Source organism: Pelecanus crispus, chromosome 5 (genome assembly GCF_030463565.1).
Source record: "Pelecanus crispus isolate bPelCri1 chromosome 5, bPelCri1.pri, whole genome shotgun sequence".
In the NCBI taxonomy this organism is placed as follows: domain Eukaryota; kingdom Metazoa; phylum Chordata; class Aves; order Pelecaniformes; family Pelecanidae; genus Pelecanus; species Pelecanus crispus.
In genome coordinates this window covers 13,246,803-13,254,413 of record NC_134647.1, presented here as the reverse complement: position 1 = coordinate 13,254,413, position 7,611 = coordinate 13,246,803, and positions in this window count along the sequence as shown.

Below are 7,611 nucleotides of genomic sequence, written 5' to 3'. Positions count from 1 at the left end.
AAGATTACTTTTCAGAAATATGATGTTCTTTATGCAGAAGATCATGCTGGGCCCTGCTGCAACAAGAGCCATTGGGATAATGCTGTATTTTGTTCTAACATCTGCATTTATTACCAGTGAGATACTTTATGTGACATTACGAGGTGGCTTCAGACTTGTAAAGCCCTTGAGAATTAAACACTATTGTTCCATGAGAGAAACTCTTCTGCCCAGCACAGGCCCTTATGACTGAATCAGCAGAGAAGGCTTTTACAAGAGAAGCAAGGAAATAAACTGGGTACTCTGCTGATGATTTTGATGACCTTGCTCACACTTCTGCTGATGCTGTGTTAGCAAGAACAGTTCATTCCAGCAAATATAATCTTAGCTCTTGTGATTATGGACACAGGTTTCTCTAAAACCTCTAAAATCAGATGCAATTTTTTTAGAGTGCAGAATTGTTAGAAAGTCACGGGTTCTTAGCCAGCGCCATGATTTCAGGAGCCTGATTCGGAGTTTTAAGCACTCGTGATGAGGCTGGGCTGCACTCAACATAAATTCACTGATTCAGCATACCTGTTTTTTCATGGGACGTGGCATTACCATTCCAGAAACAGGAAGCACACTAATGGATTATTCGTCTGGTTTCCAGCTAAAGTCCCAGCTTGAGTAACACCTCCAGCTTCAAGCACCAAACTTTAAGAAAGACAGAGGAAAAAAAAAAGGTCCAGAGAAAAAATAATAGAATTATAAAGATGTGTAGTAAACAGAAGTTTTTTTTAAAAAAGAGGAAAGGCTTTGGGTTTAATTAGTCTAAATCGGAGAAGGCTTTGGTTTTCCTCATAAAAATGGGTTACAAAGTGGATCAGCAATCTGATATATTCCACAGTTTGATGTATTGCAAAGAAAACTGAAGTTGAATTTTCTGAATGACCTTCTGAGGGTTCTTTCAGACCTTTACCTCTGTGCTTCTCCTGTGACTCCATCACCGATGAGCACAACTACTGCCAGCTCCTCAGGCTGGGTATTTTTTCTTGTGGAAACTTGATTTAAAAGTTGTGTTTAAATCCAATGAACAGAGCCTAAGGGTTTGTCTTCCCTACCATTAGTCATCTAAAACTGAGGCGTATAAATGTGGCTGGACATGTCCACTCCCCCTGCAGTGACTAAGGAGAAAGAGCAACAAAGAGTTTCTTCACAGTGGGCAATTTCCAGATCATTAAACTTTGGTGAGATAAATCCTGTCCTAACGTGTCTCTGAGTGTTCGCAATTGGGTTTTGGCTTCAGCTGGCTGATGACACATTAAGCAAGCATATGGCTTCATTATTTCGCTGCACTCATGAAGACGCACCTTGCCGCCATCTCTGAGGGGTCTGACACCACAGGGACTTCTTTGGCACCAGTCCTTCCCATTCAGCTCTCTCCTCAACCTCTGATGCTGTCCGTACCCTGTCTCGTACTCCACTTCATCTCTTCCCCTCTTCTCCTCCTTCTGAAACACCTACGTACCTCCACTTCGGTTTCCCTTTGCACTGACTGGATTTACTTCTTACGGATCTCAGTTTTATCTCTGGCTGCAGCTTTCACTAATTCATTCACTGCGTGGTGCCCCTCTAACAATGTTCTACTGCTCTCATGTCTTAGGGGAGTCAATGGCACAAGAAAAAAAAGCTATTTTAGGTGTAACTGGCTTGTTAGCCATGCAAATTCTTGAATAACAGATATAATTTAAGTTCACTGTGAGAGCTGGGAGCACTGGAGCTGTAACCCCACTTCGGACTCTGCCACTACCTCCTTCGGTGACCTTGTGCAATTTATTTAGCCTCTTGGGGCCAGGTTCACCTGAAAATAAAGAATATTATGATTTTTTTCCCCTAGGAATGTGTAAGTCTTAACTAATAGGTGTGTATATAATTTTTGAAGTCCTGTTTATGTAAATGTAAAATGCTTATCTTTTTTCCTTCAAAACATTTACGAAAGGTCAAGAGAATTTTAGGGTTGAAAGATAAACAGTTCACAAGAACCAGAAAAATTAAAATTACACACGTATGCACTTATCACAAACCTTTAGGCAGCCTCTAATTAAGCAATCACTACTTCTCAGCATTACAGTCGATGCTATCAGAGGCTGTTAAATTGCGTAGCAGCTTGTAATACTGTGCACTCTGTTTATACAGGATAAGGACTCTCTGGAAATTATTCAGATTAACGTATCATCTTCCGAATGTATGCTACAGTTGCGCCTAGTCAGTCAGGATTGAGTTGTTCCCATGCTGAGCTGTACAATAGCCTGACAAGGAACACAGTTTCTTCCCAACAGGCCAAGATACTAACTTGTAGATGCGAAGGAGCTTATTCAAACACGCAGACCCTCCATCCCTTGCGAGGCTTAAGCAAGACTTGTTCGTGGTGCACGTCTTTGGCAGCTCCCCGCAGCAACCAGCTTTCACTGTGAGAAAGATGCTCAGAAAAGGGACGTTTTTCCCTGGTCTCCAGGATATTACTTTTTCCTTGCCGCTATTATGTTCAGAGCAAAACTCCCTCACCAAGCACCTGCAGGTGACCTCTCCTGCAGTGGCCCCTCTGCTCACCTGTGCCTGCTTTCCTCTCCCACATCTCCATGCCACCCACATCTCCTGACCCCCGCCTCACCGTTTCCCCGTCTCATTTTGAGTCTCCTCTGAAAACAATTTTTCTCTTTTTGCCAGTCTTCCCTCCACCTCTGCGTCACTCAATTCTGTGACCACAGTTAACCTTGTACCCCTTGCTGCAGCCTTGTTTGACACAGAGAGCTCGATTCCTCAGCTTGGCTGAGCTTTGCTCGAAGCATGGAGGAGAAAGAGGCTGAAAGGGCAAAATTAATCTCCAGCACAAGCAACTTACACTTGGTTGAAAGATCCAAGAGATCATTTTACCACACTTGGATCACTGGCATTCACAGACACTCTCTCAGGGGTAGGGAGCGAGGTGATACCCCACCGGTATCTGGGGTCGCCATAGGTGTCCACTTAAAATAGTTTATGCTGCTTAGAGAAGGCAGACTTGAGGCTGGAAAGCGCTAATGTGCTTCAGTGCCATGCTCCTGATTATCTTGCTCCTGGGTGAATCTCAGTAGAGCCCCAAAGTCCAGAGTGCGAGGTATACTACCTCTACCCCAACAGTCTTTGCAGTACTACAAGCACTTGGATAGGGAAGCAGTAACAGATGGAAGGAGAAATTAAAAGGCGTTAGCGAGGAAATAAGCTGCTTTCATTTGAGATTTGAGCCAATGGACTAAAACTGTATGAGACGGTAGGAAAACAGCAAAGTTGAAGAGCAATACAGGGAGAAAATTATTCTTGTATCAGTAAAGAAAGTAGTTTTAAAATAGGAACCTCACTTTGGGATTAGTAAAGAGATTTGCAAAGTTTCATTTTTGTATTGCCATTTATTGTTGAAACATGCCCAGCTGATTTGTCTGGAAACAAGTGAAATTAGTCTAGCAGCCGGTGTCATCTCAGTGCACTTTTTCTGGTGACAACTACGTCACCGTCGCACATCCTCCCCACCAGCAGTCACGTTTGCTGCCCCATCAGAAAACACCTGTTACTCATACCTCGTCAAACGTATACCAAGTTCTATATGCGTCCATTAAACCCAGCGGAAATTGGCCCAACTACAGTCAAAAGCTATTGCACAGCACAACCCAATTGTTGTGGGGTTGTCCACATGTCCACATGTTGTAGAGCGCAATTACTAAACCTCAGTTCTTTTGCGAACGAGGCTAATTAACAATTCGCCAAAGATGCACGAAGCAGCGAACTAGCAATAGCGAGGCCGCCTCCCCGCCCCGACACACCGGGGGCTTTCTGCGACACGAGCGGCGTCGGGACGCTTCAACGCATTTGACCGACGGCCACAAACCCAACCCAACCCAACAACTCCCCAGCAGCCCAGCACGCCAGCCGGCATTTCAGGCCACGGGGACAAAGCTGAAAGAGGCGTCGGAGGTTAACCGGGCAGCCCTGCTCCGAGCGCCGGGGGAAGGCCTGCACCAAGCGACGGCGCCCACCGCGGGCTGGGGGAGGCAGCCCCTTCCCCTCAGGGGGCCCGCGCCTGAGGAAACGGCGGCTCAGCCGCAGCGCCGGGGCCGCTCCGCAGCCTCGCAGGCCCCGCCGGCTGCTCCCGAGAGCCCCCCGAGGGCGCGGCTCCAGCGCGGCCACCCCGCAGCCCCCTCAGGGCCGGCCCGGCCGTGTCGCCATGGCGACGCCCCAGCCCCGCCCCGCGCCGCCCGCCGAGCAATGGCGCGCCCGCGCCCGCGTCACGTGAGGGGCGCTCCCCCGCCGGCGGGGGGGGCGCGGGGCGGACGTGGCCGGTACCCAGAATGCCTGGCGGCAGGCGGCCGCCCTGGCCGCGCGCCGGTGCCGGTGCCGGTGCCGCCGCCGCCCCGCTCCGGTGAGCCAGGTAGCGCCAGCCCCTCCCCCGCGGGGCCGTTGCCAGGCGACGCGGCCCGCCCGGGGCCCGCCCGCCGGCGTGAGGGAGGGCGAGGGACGGACGGTGCTGGAAGGTGCTGCCGCAGGGCCCTGCGTCTGCCCGGTCTCCCCGGGCCGGGGTCTCGGTTGCCGCCTGCCTTTCGGTGCCAGGCCGGGGGCGGGGGGCTGCCGGGGCACCGCAGGGCTCCCGGTGTGGGCGCGGGTCTGGTCCTGCGAAGCGAAGCGGCTTGTCCCCGGTTTCTCCGCCTCCCGGGCCGCCGCCCTGCCGGGGGCTGCCGTGCGCTGGAGGGCGGCAGCCCGGCCGCTGGAGCCCCAGGGCCGCCTGCGTTTGCTCGTCAGCCGGGGCGGGAGAGGGCTGCCGGGGCGGGAGAGGGCTGCGGGCGCTCCCCCCGGCTGCGGCTGCCTCCGGCGCTGTCGCTGGAGGTTTGCTGCCGGCAGCGAGCGCGGGTGCAGCGGGCAGCTCGGGGGCGGGAGGCCGTCGGTGGCGGCTCGGGCCTGTTCGTAAGCGTCGTGCCGTGGCAGGCGCCGCCTGCCCTGGCAGGGATCTGTTTCTGTCGCCCTCCTGCCCGGCTGCGTGGGCATCAACGTTTTTCTCTCTAAAGTTTTGCAAGCTAAAGCGGTGCGAACCCGTTTAAGTCAGTGACCGCGTGACCTCTTCCTGCGCGGGCTGCCGTTGCGAACGGTGCAAACGATCGTGCCGAAGCCGCCGCGTAAGTAGGTGGTCGATGAAAGGGTCACGTTCCCGAACTTCGGGATGCAGCCTGTTCCGTTCCCTTAGTTTTTCAGAGTCTTGATCCTGTTTCTGAGGTGTCTTTTTCCTCTGCTTTATGGGAAGGATTATATGGGCTAGCAGTGGTTTAGGATTATTTCCTTGTCTGATCATACCTGATGATGTCAAAGTGGCTTTATTTGTTGTGTCCTTCTCTACTGCGTTAGTTTGTAATACGGATTTCTGAAGTATGCTGTTGAGTGGAAAAATTAAGACTCTTGTCTGCATAATGCAGCTGTCACAACGCTCAAAAGTGGGCAGAATAAATTGTCCAACACTATTATGTACACTTGAAGTAGGCACAGAAACTGTATCTTCATTCTGTGTCAAGCAGGTGTGCAGCTTGCATCCACTTCCAAATTTATATTTTATGGAAGACTATCATGAGAGGCCGACATCCTGGCAAGAAATGCCTTGATTAAGTTGGTGCTGAAGGCTAGCAGGTGCAGGAAGGTAGGCTTGCTGTTATACTAGATCCATGTAGAATCTTTCCATTTTTGTGAAGCTATAGACTATTCTGAAAAAATGGAAGTATCCTGAGCAAACCATATTCACAGCTCACTTTCAAACACGTACTTGTAAAACAAGTAATGAGAAGATGTCAGATAGGTATAAAACAATTACTGTCAGATCACAAGTTGGAAGACCGATTTGTTACAAAAGACTGGAAAGTATACCACTTTCTAGGACTTTTCTAGATGCTGCCTCAGGATCAAGTACCACCAGAATGCAAAAATAAATGATAATTGAATCTGTCTTCAAAAAAAAGTACAGTAAAACAGGCTCTGTTTCCATCATCTGAGATTTCCCGCTCGTGGGAGGAAATTAAACTGAAGCCACATGTGATAATTCCTATTTGTGAAAGCAGTGGAGGTTGACATGTGTATGATAAATTGGACAGCTTTAGGGAGCGTGGAGTAACAGAGGAATGGCCATTTCATTTGACTCTTTTCTGTCTGTTACCAGCTTTCTCCATGTTCCTCTTTTCCATGAGTTCTCCCAGCCCTTATTTGCAGGGAGGGCTGTGTAGTGTCGGTGTAAGGGGAAGTCAATAAAGGTGGGCCAGAAGTAAGTGCACACAGGGAAAGGTAAGAATAGTGCAAGCATGGAGTGATGCTTCCGTGGTGTGCTCTCCCTGTTGGTCATCGTTTGGGGCTCAGAATTTTCCTGAGCAAATGGTAGTGGTTTAGTTTCAATAACCCTTGTAGTTTTTCTGTGAACTTTTCCAGTTGCCTCTTGAATTCGCGTAACATTTTAGCATCGACAACATCCTGTGACAAGCAGTTCCACTGGCAAACTGCATGTTTTGTGAAGAACCATCTATGGTACCCATGAGCCTAACACCTGCTGGCTGGATTTGATACTCCTCAGTTCTGTCATAGAACATTTCTTTGCACCTGTAATGGATTTATACACCATTTGTAATGGAAGTGCAGTCTTTTGTCATCTTCAGGTGTTTGATGGATATAGAATTTTTGGAGGAAAACCTATGAAACTTGTAATGGTGTGGTGAATCACTTTGTACAGTTTTGAATAGATGTTTAAAAAAGACATTTAAAGGTAGTTCTAAAAACACTACAGTATCTTTAATGTTCTTTCTTCAATCTCTACCTATATAACTCTATATCAAATTTACCACTTGGCTCCTTCTGTAGAGCCTTATTGTTCTGAGAGCTGAGTAAAGTAGCTCTTTCATTTAGAAGATTTAGTAAACTTTTTTCCTATATTAACACATTTTCAAGTAAGGCTGAATGTTCTGTTACAGTATGTGTATTACACATCTCTTTGCATATGTGTGATCTTGTAACCAAAGTGACTTTCTTTTATTAGCTTCATTTTTTAGATAGCTTTCTGATTCCGCTGTTAGGAAGCTGAGAAAAAAGTACGTATTTTCACTGGGCGGGTTGTTAAGATGATGGTAACCAAACCTGGCTGACTGGTGATCTTGACTGTTCATCTAAACACAATTTTAACCTTGTGTGATTTGATAGCACATTAAGAGAATTGGCAGGTTTTAATGGAGGCTTATCTTCTGTTACAGAGCCTAATTTCTCTAAGTAGGAGTCTTGAAGAAAGTAACTGGTTTTGTTCTAGGTTTACACAAATATTTATTTACGTATAGAATAGACATAAAAATGGAAAGAATACCTCTAAAGGGGTCTTTATCCTTGGCTTTGTCTGTTGTCATAGAATCGTTTAGGTTGGAAAAGAGCTTTAAGATCATCCAGTCCAACCATTAACTTAACACTACCAAGTCCACCACTAAACCAATTAAGCATAGAGTAGCAATTTCATGTTTCCTGGCTAGGTGGCTGGATTATTTTTTAATGAAAGTAAAAACTAGGAATCATTAAGGGTGGAAAGGATCTCTAAGATCATCAGTCCAACCA